At 40.1% G+C, this 12,883-nt stretch overlaps 1 long non-coding RNA gene across 2 annotated transcripts in view; it reads right to left on the bottom strand.

Annotated features, from left to right (window-relative positions):
* The window catches only part of LOC115013684 (uncharacterized), a 55,865-nt gene that overhangs the window by 18,408 nt on the left and 24,574 nt on the right, over positions 1–12,883 (bottom strand). For both annotated transcript variants that reach the window (XR_003832819.1, XR_003832818.1), the window contains exon 3: positions 3,653–3,791. This is a non-coding gene — a long non-coding RNA (uncharacterized LOC115013684). The remainder of the gene's footprint in view (positions 1–3,652; positions 3,792–12,883) is intronic.

Genomic DNA, 12,883 nt, shown 5'->3' with positions numbered 1-12,883 from the left:
TTGGGAGTGGATTATATGTTTTAAAAAGCAGTGTTTCTATAGTATGGCGATGGTTTGGTGTCAGGCTCTACTTCTTCATACAGTTCATTACAACTCGGATCTCGTACTATGATTGCAGATGTCCATCTTGCTGCACTTTGTTTTTAGAGTCACAGTGAATTGTCTGTAAGCGGTGGATTGAATCCTGTAAAACTGTAAAGTAACGCAGATGGGCCAGCACTTATTGGCTAAAGCTTGGAAATATTTTACAAATCCAGTGTATATATAAAGCCATGAGTGGAAAATGTCCAGTCTGATGTAGAGAAATATCACTTTGATGAAAATCTACGCAAGAACAACACAGCAAAACAGAGGGGGGGGGGGGGGGATCTCCTTTTTTTTACTGCATATTCTCTGCATCAGACAGGAGATGGAAGCGGCTCCAACACAAAACATTATGTTTGTGCCTTTGTTCCATCGGGGCCTGTAATCCCTCGGGCAACAAACAGAAAATATCCGTCAGAACGGATGAACCTCAGGGCCTGTGAGTCGCGGCTGTTGTGGCTGGATATGTTGATGCCGACTGGCGTACCTGTCACAGAAAGCTGCAAGCGCAGTTCAAAAACGAGGTGGCTGGTGTCACATGAGTCTGCGAAGGGAGTCTTTGATGAATATGAGCACAGCAGTGCACACAGTGAGTCTGTATTCGTCAGCACTTCCTTATTTATTTTTTCACTTTGTAGTGTGTTTGGGTTGTTTTACACTAAGGGCTAAATGTGTCCTACTCTGTTTGAGTACTACCAGATCCTTTTGGCTTTTATCATGCCTCCATCTTTGTTGATTATCTTTGTTGCCCAGAGCTGTTTTGCAGAACAGCGTCTTGCAGTGACGCGTTATCTTCGATTATATGTAGATTTTCCGTTGAAGATTTATTTCCCTAAAAAAAGATCTCCCAAATGGAGAAACTAATAACTGGATATGGGTCCAATAATTATTGTGTTTCATCAGTCGGCTGGTTCAATAGCGAATAGCAAAGCAGATGCAACTGCATAACTTCTCTGCATAACCACTGTGCCAAAAAGACGAGTCTCAATACATAAAGTATATTACATCTTCATATTCATGTAACTGTTCAGAGAATGAGCAGTGTCTGAAAGTTCAGTGCTACAATCCCGAGAGCGGAGAAGTCAACTTCAAAATAATTATTTTTTCTCCACACACAAGCAACTTTTAAGTATAACAAAACCTGTATTTCTACATACATTCACAGTTCCTACACAGGGCAAAGCAGAAAGTTCCAAAACAGGGTACACTATGAAGCACTGTCAGTCATGTGCCCATTTTTTCGCTTGCAAATGTGTATTACTTTCAGCCCAGCATCACTATGACATTCATATTGGACGTTTCTGACACCTGACATCAGTGCAGGAAGTAGTGCGCTCTTTCTGTAGCGAGGCAGAAGGTCAGGGTGTGGAAGTTAGAGGGGTGGATGGGTGTGTAGCGTGCTTGACATCTGCATGGGTGACCTGAGGTTACCTCTAGTCACAGACCATCAATTGATGTTAAATGTCTTTAAAACCTGCCTTAATTATAACCACAACTTAACTATAGTTTATTTGCCAAAGCCATGACCTTTCCTAACCTTAACCATGCTGTTGTTGCACAAATAAATATTTTTCTTAAAGCGGCATTGAACATCGTACATATTTTTGGGGGTTGCTGAATTGTTGAACATCAGTTTGTACTTGTCTGGTGACAAAGTCGCATTGTTTAGGCATACAAAGGGAAGCCTCCACTTGTTTGTATTTCCCATTAGTGACATTTCAGGTGAACAGATGCACTGGTTAACATACACCGAGTTGCACTGGGACATATACACTCTGGTTAAACAGATACAAACGGTATAGCACAATCCATATCCTGGTGTTTGTACCGGTGTACCCTTTGTACAGGTTAAGCCGCCCACTCCTACAGTAAAACCATTGTACATGGTGAATACTGTGAATCCAATATAACTCAGACTAGTACAGTCTGTTAATCTATTCATAGAGACTGTTGTGTCCTCATACTACAAGTCAAGTACATGAGCAGATATGCTTTTGTAAATGCTTTTCATTTAAACTGACCTGGTGGTCTGAGTTGATGAAAAACAATAATAATAATTGTTGTGTGGCGGTACAGTACAGCACAGCGCAGTGGATGAAACCAAAGTACTTTCCTCTCCCCAGATGGTCCGTTCAGCCTTTTAATAATGAAATCTGCTTTTGTGTTATTTAAAAAATTACAATAACCTTTCCACTAATCCCCCGATTTACGACCCCGTACACCTGGATTTCTGCGCTGCACGTACGTCCGAAATCCCCCCGGCTCTTGATAACATATTAGGATTATATCTCGGATATGGTTCTTTAATAAATAGTTTAGATAAGCATATCTGTTTAATTTCATCCACCCGCCCTCCCTGCATGCAGGATTACAGTGAAAGGGTTGGTTTTGTTGAGCGCGTGTACTGCAGTCTGCAGACAGAACATGCAAACATCTGTACCACAATTCATCAGAAAGAATTATGTATGGCAGACTGGAGGGCTCTAAGCTGTGTGTATTTCAGCATCCCAGTGTCCTCAATGACGGAGGCAGATCATAAATAATGGAAAGAGAATTAATTGGTTTATGCTATGAGCATGTGTTATATATATTGACGGCATACCGTTAGTGTGCTGTTGCTCTGTGCTGGACTGGACATGTATACCAATTTGATGAATGATCTCGATCTGGTGTCTGGATTTATAAGGTTTAGGTTTAGCTTATATGAATGCATAAACATTATGGTCAACACAAACAAACACAAAACAGGAAATGCAAGCAATACAGACGAAACAAAATGGAAACAACCAAAAAGCAAGTGGGACAAATGGGTGAATTCGTCGACAAAACCTTTTTCCCGGGTTAGGCTAAGCCCCGCAGTTCAATGAAGGACAATCTTGATATTTCCGACCGTTTGTTAGTTTTTGGGGAAAGTCCTTTCCTGTTTCAATATGGCAATTCCCCAGTGCACAAAGCCAGGTCCATAGGGAAATGGTTTTCCCAGTTTGGTGTGGAAGAACTTGACTGGTCTCCACAGAGTCCTGACCTTGACCCCACCCAACACCTTTGGGATCAACTGGAATGCAGTCTGTGAATTGGGCAAATCTCTGCAGCTAGGTTCTGACATTTTTCTCCAGGAAAGATGTAAAAGTAATCGGCAACTATTCTGACACTCAATTAATCGCTAGGGTGATTTTTCATGCAAAAATGCGGAATGTTGTTTTCGGCCTCTCAAATATGGAGATTTCCTGTTTTTTACCACATTGAAATGAATATCTTTGGGTTTTGAAATGACAAAACAAGACATTTTTTAGACCAAACTAACAAATAATCTTCAGATTAATCGATAATTAGTTAGTTGCAGCTCTTATTTTGATGGAGTCATGGATTTGATATGGATTTCACTACTACTACCTTTAAATACATAGCACCACAGTGTTTCATGGTTAAAAAAAAAGTGTGACAGACCTTTAAATTATGCATGCTGCCATGAGGTCGGAATTTTCTAGGCCAAACACCCTGCTCTCTGTGGGTCGTGACCCCCCCCCCCCCACACACACACACACACCCCCCGCTTTGTTTTTTTTACCTTGCGTGCTGGGGTAAATACCTCAGCACCTGCATGTTGCACTGATTTCACCCAGCCCCGGCAGATGGTCCTCACCCTTCACTGAACACACACTCCGGCACCTGGGACGCTGGGGAAATCCTTCCGTGTTCTTGCCACTCTGTCAGAGAGCACATGCACATATTATAAACACAGATGCAACGGCATGTGGGTAGGCATGCGCATCCGCAAGCATGCACATGAATGCAACGACGTGTGGGCGCGAAGACGCAAAACAGGCAAATGCTTCTCGTTTCCGCTAACAAACACAAATTCATTGACGTGTGACGAAAATGTTTCAACAAAACAAAGAGCTTCTGAAATACATGAACAGAGACCTTCAGGGTTCAAACGATGAAGACCATATAAGCGCCACAGAAGCCTTTCCTAACCTTGTGTTGTTGTTGTTGTCTTCTAATCTGTAACACCTTGGGATTGCTTTTAGCCATGAAAGGTGCTTTACAAATAAAATGTATTATTATTATTATTATTATTATTATTATTATTATTACCACATTTCCTGTAATTGGGGGAAAAGTGAATTGAACTTAAGAAAATACAGAATCACAAATGTGCATTAAAGGTTTTGTTTTTGCAGAGTACGGTTAAAGACATGCAAATACATATTTCCAATTTAGATTCAATAAACTACATTAATTCTAGTAACACAGTAAATCATAGAGACTCCCAAAGACGTGCATAAAAAAACATTTAAAATATTTCTTAATCCAATTTAAAGACTGTTTTAAAATGTGTGTTCATGTTTCCTGGTCAAACAGGTGATTCAAATCACAACCTGTGTGCATCATTAATTGGATTCTGCTGTTTTTCACTAATATTCACAGTCTATGTACCATAACTCCCAGGTTATATGTATTGCAATATGGCCGAAAGTATGTGGACACCAACAATATAACAGCCATGGGTTTCATTTCCAAAACCATTTGCATTAACTTGCCAATAGCCTCCACTCTTGTGGTTTTCCACAACATTTTGGAACCTGGCTGCAGGTATTTGCTCCCATTCAGCCACAACATAATTTTGCTTCTGATTTCTGGATGAACCTGGCTTTGTGCATGAGGCCATTTTTATGTTTCAACAGGAGAGGGTCAAACACAAACTGTTTAGGGCTAAACAATTAATCATAAATCGCAATATGGACTAATGCAATATCCAAATTGCAACTTATGTGTCGAGATCCCATTCTGAAGAGTATTGTGGTGCTGCAGAGATGCAAACGTCAAACGTTACAGATCCTCGCAGAAAATGAAATCATAATAATTTCAATATTATTTTTGATAAAATTTGCAAAAATGAACATTCCATTCAATATCGTCAATCATATCGCAATTGTAATATCAGTAATATCAATACAATACTGACCTTTTGTTCTAATAGGCTTTAGTGGTATCCTGAGTTTTTCAGAAATCATTCCTTAGTTTAAAAAGTTAGTCTTTTACTTTTATATCATATGTTATTGTTTTTGTTAAACATTTAGTTTTTATCTTGTCACATTATGTTAACATATTGTATTGCTTCACTTTACTGTTTTATCTTTAACACTATATTTAGAAAAATGCTTTAGAAATAAAATATTAATTATTATTATTATTACTAACTGCTACATTTGCACTGTGAAATCAAATATTACACATAGAACACTTGTGATACCAGAGAAGTTTAATACCACACACACACACACACACACACACACACACACACACACACACACACACCAGCAGCAGCAGCTGAGCTCCAGAGATGCAGGCTATATAAAAAATGCTGCTGTCCCCTCACAAAGAATCACACAGTAAACCAGCAGCTGTATTCAGATTCGTTGTGATGAGGAGGAGCTGTTCCTTCCTTGAGCTTAATGTGAAAATATGCCCCACAACCCCATGACTGCGTGCCTGGACGGACGCGACCGCAGGCACAACGCACAGACAAATAAACGCCTTATGGCGACTGTTGTTGTACTCCTCACTGATTTAATTAAAGAAGCCTTCTCTACTAGCAGTGCAACACTAAGGAATGTTAATGATGAATTTAATGGCTGTTTACCACACTGAGCGCCGCACCAGCCGCACTTCGTCCGAGAAGTATCCCTGAGCTGAATTACAGACGGGGATGAGCTACTTCATATGGACACAGACTTCACTTTTCATATCTGCACTGTCAAAGTGAGCAGCAGAAAATGCCTTTTGTTTTTAGCGTTAATTAAAATCCCCCCGCGCTAATGCGATGTATCGCTTCAACCAAAGTCAGACTGTTGAGATGGATTTAACAAGCTGAATATAAACAGCTTTTGTCAAGTAGAAAGCTAGCTTCTTCTGGGGTTGAGGCTATCGTTCTGTTGCAGATTTAAGGCGTTATTCAGATTATCTCTGGAGGAATAGTGCAACACACTATAAGGGATTTTAAGGAGAAAGTATCACATCATTAATCACAGATGAAGGAACTAACAAGCAACATGCAAGAGTAAGAAAGGTTTAGTGTCGGCCAAAATGGGGAACAAGTTTCATAATAAGACAAACAGGTTTTTAACTGTTATCGAAAAGATGCCAGTCCTGGTTTCTAAAGTGGCTCAGTCAGCATAAAGTATAATTCCAGCTTTAGTACAAGCTTGATCATTGTTTACACTCAAAACAAGTAATCCTACATTTCAATGATTAAAGTTTTAATCATGTTCACGAAATCACGAACTAAACATATCATATAACAAGTGTCGGAGCACAAATGTATCTACATTTAATGTAGAGATGCACCAATTGCAAGTCTTACCTATCAATTTAGATATTAGCTGATTCTGATTTTCTTTCTAAGAACAATAAATGACAGCATACACAAACATTTTTGTAACTTTTTCTTTAACGGAAAACTGTATGTTCATACAAAATATTATTCTATAATGTTTATTTAGGCCTATTATAGAGAGACTCAACTATGTAGGCCTATTATCTATCCAACACTATGTATTTGTTTGTCTATTCATACAAAACCATTTATGAATCGGTAACTATTAACCAGATTGTAAAGGTGTATTATAATATATGAATACACCTCCTGTCCTCCTGCCTGTGCACGGCAACAGGAGAAGGAAAGACTGCCACTACTCAGAGTAGCACGGTAATGAATTACAATGTAACATATTAAGTGTCTGATTAAGTTAGTTGAGCCAAATGTTTTAAGGTTGATCCTCCACGGCTTGTTTTGTCACCTTCCTGTGTGCGTGCCACTGTACCTGCCACTTTGTGTGCCACTGTACGTGCCACTGTGCGTGCCACTGTGCTTGCCACTGTGTGTGCCGCTGTGCGTGCCGCTGTGCTTGCCACTGTACGTGCCACTGTGTGTGCATTGATGTGTTCCACTGTGTATGCCACTGTAGTGCCACTGTACGTGCCACTGTGTGTGTGTCACGTAACACCATCATGCTGCATGTGTGTAAATTAAATCGACCAACAACCGGCCCTTTTCAATTAGCGGCCAATCAGTCGGTGCATCTCTAATTTAATGGCTAAATAGTGTTGACCTCCCAACATCAATACATCACTGGGGTGACCAAAGAAGCCTAGACATTTCCTCCTGATTGACTTTACTGTTAAACACTGCAGCCATTTTCCATCTAATCTGGTAAGTACATTTACCCTTGGCCTGTCCGGGATATTTATACACAAAGTGATGCAGAAGTTCGCTTCAGCACAGGTATCTTTTGTGTTCAACCTTTTGGGATATTAATGAAACTTCCCACAATGTTTATTCAAGAACTTAAATGAATCAGAAGCAATAAATCAGAAGCAAGTGTCTGAAGCCCCCGGACACAGTCAAGGGAACTGTGTGATAAATCACTGGAAGAAAAGGTAATGTGGCCTTATACTTCAAAGTTTAATCGCCACGCAAAGAATCACTCTCTCCTCACAGGCGACGGAGTCAAAGATACTTTGAGGTCCAGACCTTCACTCCTGTCGCACATCAATCACACCTGGGCGTTTTTTAATTTTCCGACTGTAGATCTCTCTGCTGCTCAACATATTAAGGGACAAGTTATTTTTTGACATTAACTTGACACTTACCAAAGCAGATGTTTAATGTGGGGCTTTTTGTCGCACTACAGTGTTACAAGAAGTACTGTTAAAGTGTTTCATATGCTGTGTAGGGCATAGGTTAGACTAACGCATCCGGGGCTCAGTTCTCATTCACCTCTGACTCTTCTCTCTCCAACCATTATACATTTTGAAATCGACTACGTCCTTGTTTGAATCATAAAATCGTGTCTCCACCTCACTGTGCCTTGACACTACATACATACTTCCTCCAGTATAACCAACTGTTAAGCCTCTGTTCTGCCAAGAAACTGACATAAGCCCAAAACAGACTCAACTCCAGTAGATGATTCATGTTTAATCAATGAGGCATTAGAAGCAATTCACGCTTTTGTCTCATAATCAACACAATCAAAGTATTGATCCTGGTTCATACTTTCCAGATACTGTTAGGTAATAAGTTCAGAATAAATTCTTCTTTCCTTTGTTTCTTCACTAGACTTGATTCCTAAAACACCGATGAACTCTTTAAAGATCGACGAACTTAACCCTTTTGTTGTCTTCGTGTCAAAAATGACCCCCGCGATGTTTACCAGCAGAGAAAAAACCCCAAGCGACATTTTTTCGACTTGATATTTGATGACTTTTCCTAAAGTAAAAAAATAAATGTGTTTATAATTTCATGGAAGCTGTACCCCATCAGGGTACACAGGTTGTCTTAGGGTCATTTTTGACCTGGCAGTTAAAATTACAGTCAGTCAGTTATACACCACAAAACACACAGATTTAGACACACACACACATCACAGAGTAATGATGTCACACTATGGGCACGCTGCTCTGCACTTGAAGGTCACCAGCCGTAACGTTGTGCTTCTATATCACACACACACACACACACACACACACACACACACACGCACACACACACACGCACACACACACACACACACACACACACACACACACGATTATTCCTGCACCTGATTGAGCTCAGAAAAACAACAATTTCTTTGTGAAGGTGCATTACTATGAAGTCTTTCTGCAATGTGAAAAGGGGAAAACTAAGACATTTATAAAGTGTGTGGTTAATTACAGGTTTTTTCTTCATGCAAAATAGATTTTGGTTTGAAAAACACTGCTATATTTAAGAGGTTTAGTGGAGGCGGGTGATTTTTGACCGTTAGGACACGGAGAGTATACAGAATGTGAAGACAGCACAAGGGTTACGGAAAAAAACAAAAAACATTTATGAATCAAATAAGCATCAGTTAAACTTTTTTCTGCTTCAGTTTAAATATTTCTTTGTCCTTGCTCTGTGGCAAAAAAATAATAAAGTTAAAAGAATGAGAATTGAAGGATGTGTTCAAGAGCATCGCAGTGTTAACTTAATGCTAACATATTGTAACATTTTACCCTCAGGCTTAACTTTGCCCCACTATTAGTCAATAAACAACAATAACTCACAGATTTAAGGTTAATTAGCGACAGCTGATTTGACCTGCAGCTGGTGACAGCTGAAAGCAACCGTCTGCGCCGGCCGAAAGTGCGAAGCTGCTTCCTGAATGTTGTAAACTGCTCTTTGCTAATCATCGCTGTATTTTGCTAACGGTGGTGTCAGGGTTTATTTTAGACAATACGATTCATCAAGGTATGGCCCAGATACCGATCCTAGTATTAACATAAGCAGCTTTAAATTCTCCTGACTTTCAATGTGTCACAGACGTTTAAAAATGATTTTCTATATTTGTCAGCATATTGAATTTGTTTTTGATTTTGTTTTGTGTTTTTACATATATTTTCTTTGTCTCACCAGCACGTGTTGTGCTTTCTACACTTCTCCCTTCCTTGAAATTCAGCACAATATGATCTGTATTGACTTTTGACCTTATTGAAGCTCGTCATTTAAAAATCCTTAAACCTGTTCTGTGCAATATCTATCCAATGTGGTGTTTAGATTGGATTATCTGTTCACCATGCATCCAATCATGATGATTCTTCTTTGTTGGGAAGGATACAGACACTGCAGTGGTGTAAGTTGATTTGTACGCCTTGAGACTACTCACAGATTTCTGCAGAATGTTTTCTAACATGACACCTCCCTATAGCCAGCCATATGTGTCCAGAAAAGTACATATTTGATTTCTACGGCAGAGAACAAGAACAACTTCTACATACGAACATTTGGTCAGCAGGGTACTTTGACTGAAGAGGCTGTCCTGTTTGTTTATCCCTTCGCAAGTGAGGCCAATGTACAGCAGACCAGTGTGAGCTTTATTACACACCTGCATTACACACCTTGTATTAATGGACACTTTTTTATCTATCAAGAAGAAACATTTTCTGTAAAAACTGATTACTATAATGTTGATTTATGGTGTTTTTGTTACATAAAACACAAATTGATGGACTATATACAGTAAAAAGGAGACCTGCGGAGCATAGAAAACACTTGAGGAGTAAAGCAGGGAATATAGGAGCAGAGTTGTGCTTCCTCGTTTCATTTTGATGGACTTCCACTGAAAAGGTTCCCAGCACATCCCGTTACTAAGCAGTCGGACAGACTCGTCTGAATTAAATATGTAGTGATGAATAAGCCTGTATCTACACATATTCATTCAAAAATAAGACATCAAGTATTCAGCTGTTCATAGGAGGTTTTTAAGCCTTTGCCAATCACTTTTCTGATGTTGCATTTAAGATCTTTAACCCCAGATGATTGGGACGACATTTATAATCACACACTCCTGCTGGCTACATCTGTTTCTTTTTAAACCTCCTCTTAAATTTAGGTTTTTTTAGACATGCCTTTAATGTAATGACCTTTTGTTCGGCAGATTTGTTTTGTTTTGACTTCCTTTTTTTATGACTCTGCCCTGTTCATACATTTCCCCATTGCTGATTTTCTGTTTTTGAATAATAACCACCCTTCTTCATAGTATCATCATTATTACTATTACAAATTGTTTCCCGCAAACTGGCTACAGATGGGAGCCGGGACATCGAGTGAAACAAACGATAGCAGGACAAGCGTTAGATTAGTGGATAATATCTGAAAGCGCACGTTAATTTCACACTTACATTTTGTGTTGCCTCACACGTGACTCAGTGACAGTTTAGGATACTACTCAGTGAAAGTTGCTTTTTGCATATTTCTCTGCACCCTAAAGATTACGAAAGACAGCTGTGCCAATGTTCTGATCCCCTTGGTAATGATGATGGTGCAGTTTGGGGGGCACTAGATTAAAACCCTAAGCTATTGACCCATAACTAAAGTGATGTTTGAGCTCATAATCTTTTCATCTCGTGGTAAGTGAAACCCGCTTTGTTGGATTTTGACCGTCGGCAGACAATGGGGAGGATCATTTTAACATGGCTACATGCTGAGCAGGTGGGAGGAGGGGTAAGCAGAGAATTGGGGGGGGGAGAGACCTATATTCACCAAATTGTATCCTTGAGTCTTGCCGTGTTTTTCTTCACTTCAACCACAACAAACCGAAGGTAGCATCTCATTTAAAATCTTCGCCAAAGAAACTTAGACGTCGAGAAGCATCTCCGACATCCTCTCGGGCTTTTCTCATTGTGTCTGGCAACGTGATTGTTCCGATACAGCGATGCAGAAAGGAGGATGCACTTGGGATCCAGGAAATTTCATTACACAGAGTCAAGCTGTTTCAGTTCAGGATCCAGGCCTTTGTGCCGGTTGCCCAGCACTGAGAACTGGAAACATGGCACAAACAACATTATGTGTTATAGCGACTTCGCGCCGGGCCTTGTGATATGTCCATCTGCCGTGACTAGTGTTGCGGATCGCGCTGATGTCCCTGCCTCCCTGCCTGTGTTCCCTCGCCTCCTCTCACTGAAGCTCTCCAGGTTGCACGACCGCTCAGCCATAGTCGCCTTCAGTGCAAACTACTTTTGTTATAAAAAAAAAGAGTCAGTTTCAGTGCCGGTATGCTTTTGTGTGGATGTAGAAGCTTTCACTGGCAAGGTTTGGCCTCCAGTGTGCTTTAAGGCTGCATTCTAGCATGATATCAGTAATTACAACTTACTCTGCAGTACACATTGTGTCCGACCTGCATTGTGTTCACACTAATTATGTGTTCATGATTGGACATGTTGGTACAGATGGGGCCTTCGCAGAAGTCCAACCTTTTGCTGATTACTTAGTTTTGAACTCAGAAGTTGGACAGAAAGGTTAAAGAAATTAAACATTTTAACAATAGTTTTGCAGTTGAGGTTGATCATCTTTCACTCAGGTTTGTCAGTTAGCCTGATATTCATAAACACTTTAGTTCAAATATTTTCCAGCTTCTTTCTTTTACTTTACAGCTCATTTTGCACTTACACTAAAGTAAACAAAACATGTGCTTCAAGACATGACCTGCTTCCAACTTCCAAGAAAAAAATGGTTTATGGCTTTAATGCAAAATTCACAGACGAAAATATCTACATCAGACATCACTGTGTGATCCAAAATCAAACCACCAGAATGCACCGACTGCCCAAAACCAGGCGAATGACAATCTGTCCCGCCTCTCAAGCTGTCGTCAAAAACACGAGCAGATCTTCAGCTCGTCACCTTCCAGCTACACTTTGATCTGATTTCATGTTGTTCCCCAAGATTACAACACCAACGACTACACAGAGCATATTGACGCTCTTTAAAAGAGGTGGTTACCAGATGCCTGATCCTTAAATCCGAAAAAATGAGGCGATGCTTAATTCATATCATGCATTCATTATTTTTTTGGGATGGAAGGGCGGGCGGGTCGATGCGAATGAGTTTTCAGGGTCGCGCTGCGGCATCTTACAGGCTAAGCTCAAACCGAGACATATTGGGACATACTTTCATCTTGTGGATTATTCTTTCTGGGAGGGGACGGACAGACGTTTGTGGGCAGATGATATTTTGAAATATAAATAAACAAACACATGTCATTGAGTGTAATGGGGGTGAGGGGTGGGGAGGGGATAGTAGGGGTGAAAGTGAGGGGGGGGGTTCCTGAAGAGCCTTCAGCTATCTGCAGAAAGCTGATTATTGCTTAAGTAGGGGATTCAACTAGACACGTTTATGTCTGTATTAATCAAGGAATAATAAAATGAAAATCGCAAATGCAGCCTCTGTTCTACGATCACTTGGTACATCATCAGATATGGGGAATCTTAAAAG

The sequence above is a fragment of the Cottoperca gobio genome, chromosome 9 (genome assembly GCF_900634415.1).
Source record: "Cottoperca gobio chromosome 9, fCotGob3.1, whole genome shotgun sequence".
In the NCBI taxonomy this organism is placed as follows: Eukaryota; Metazoa; Chordata; class Actinopteri; order Perciformes; family Bovichtidae; genus Cottoperca; species Cottoperca gobio.
The sequence above is the reverse complement of the archived record's forward strand: the minus strand, read 5'-3'. Positions and strand labels throughout refer to the sequence as shown.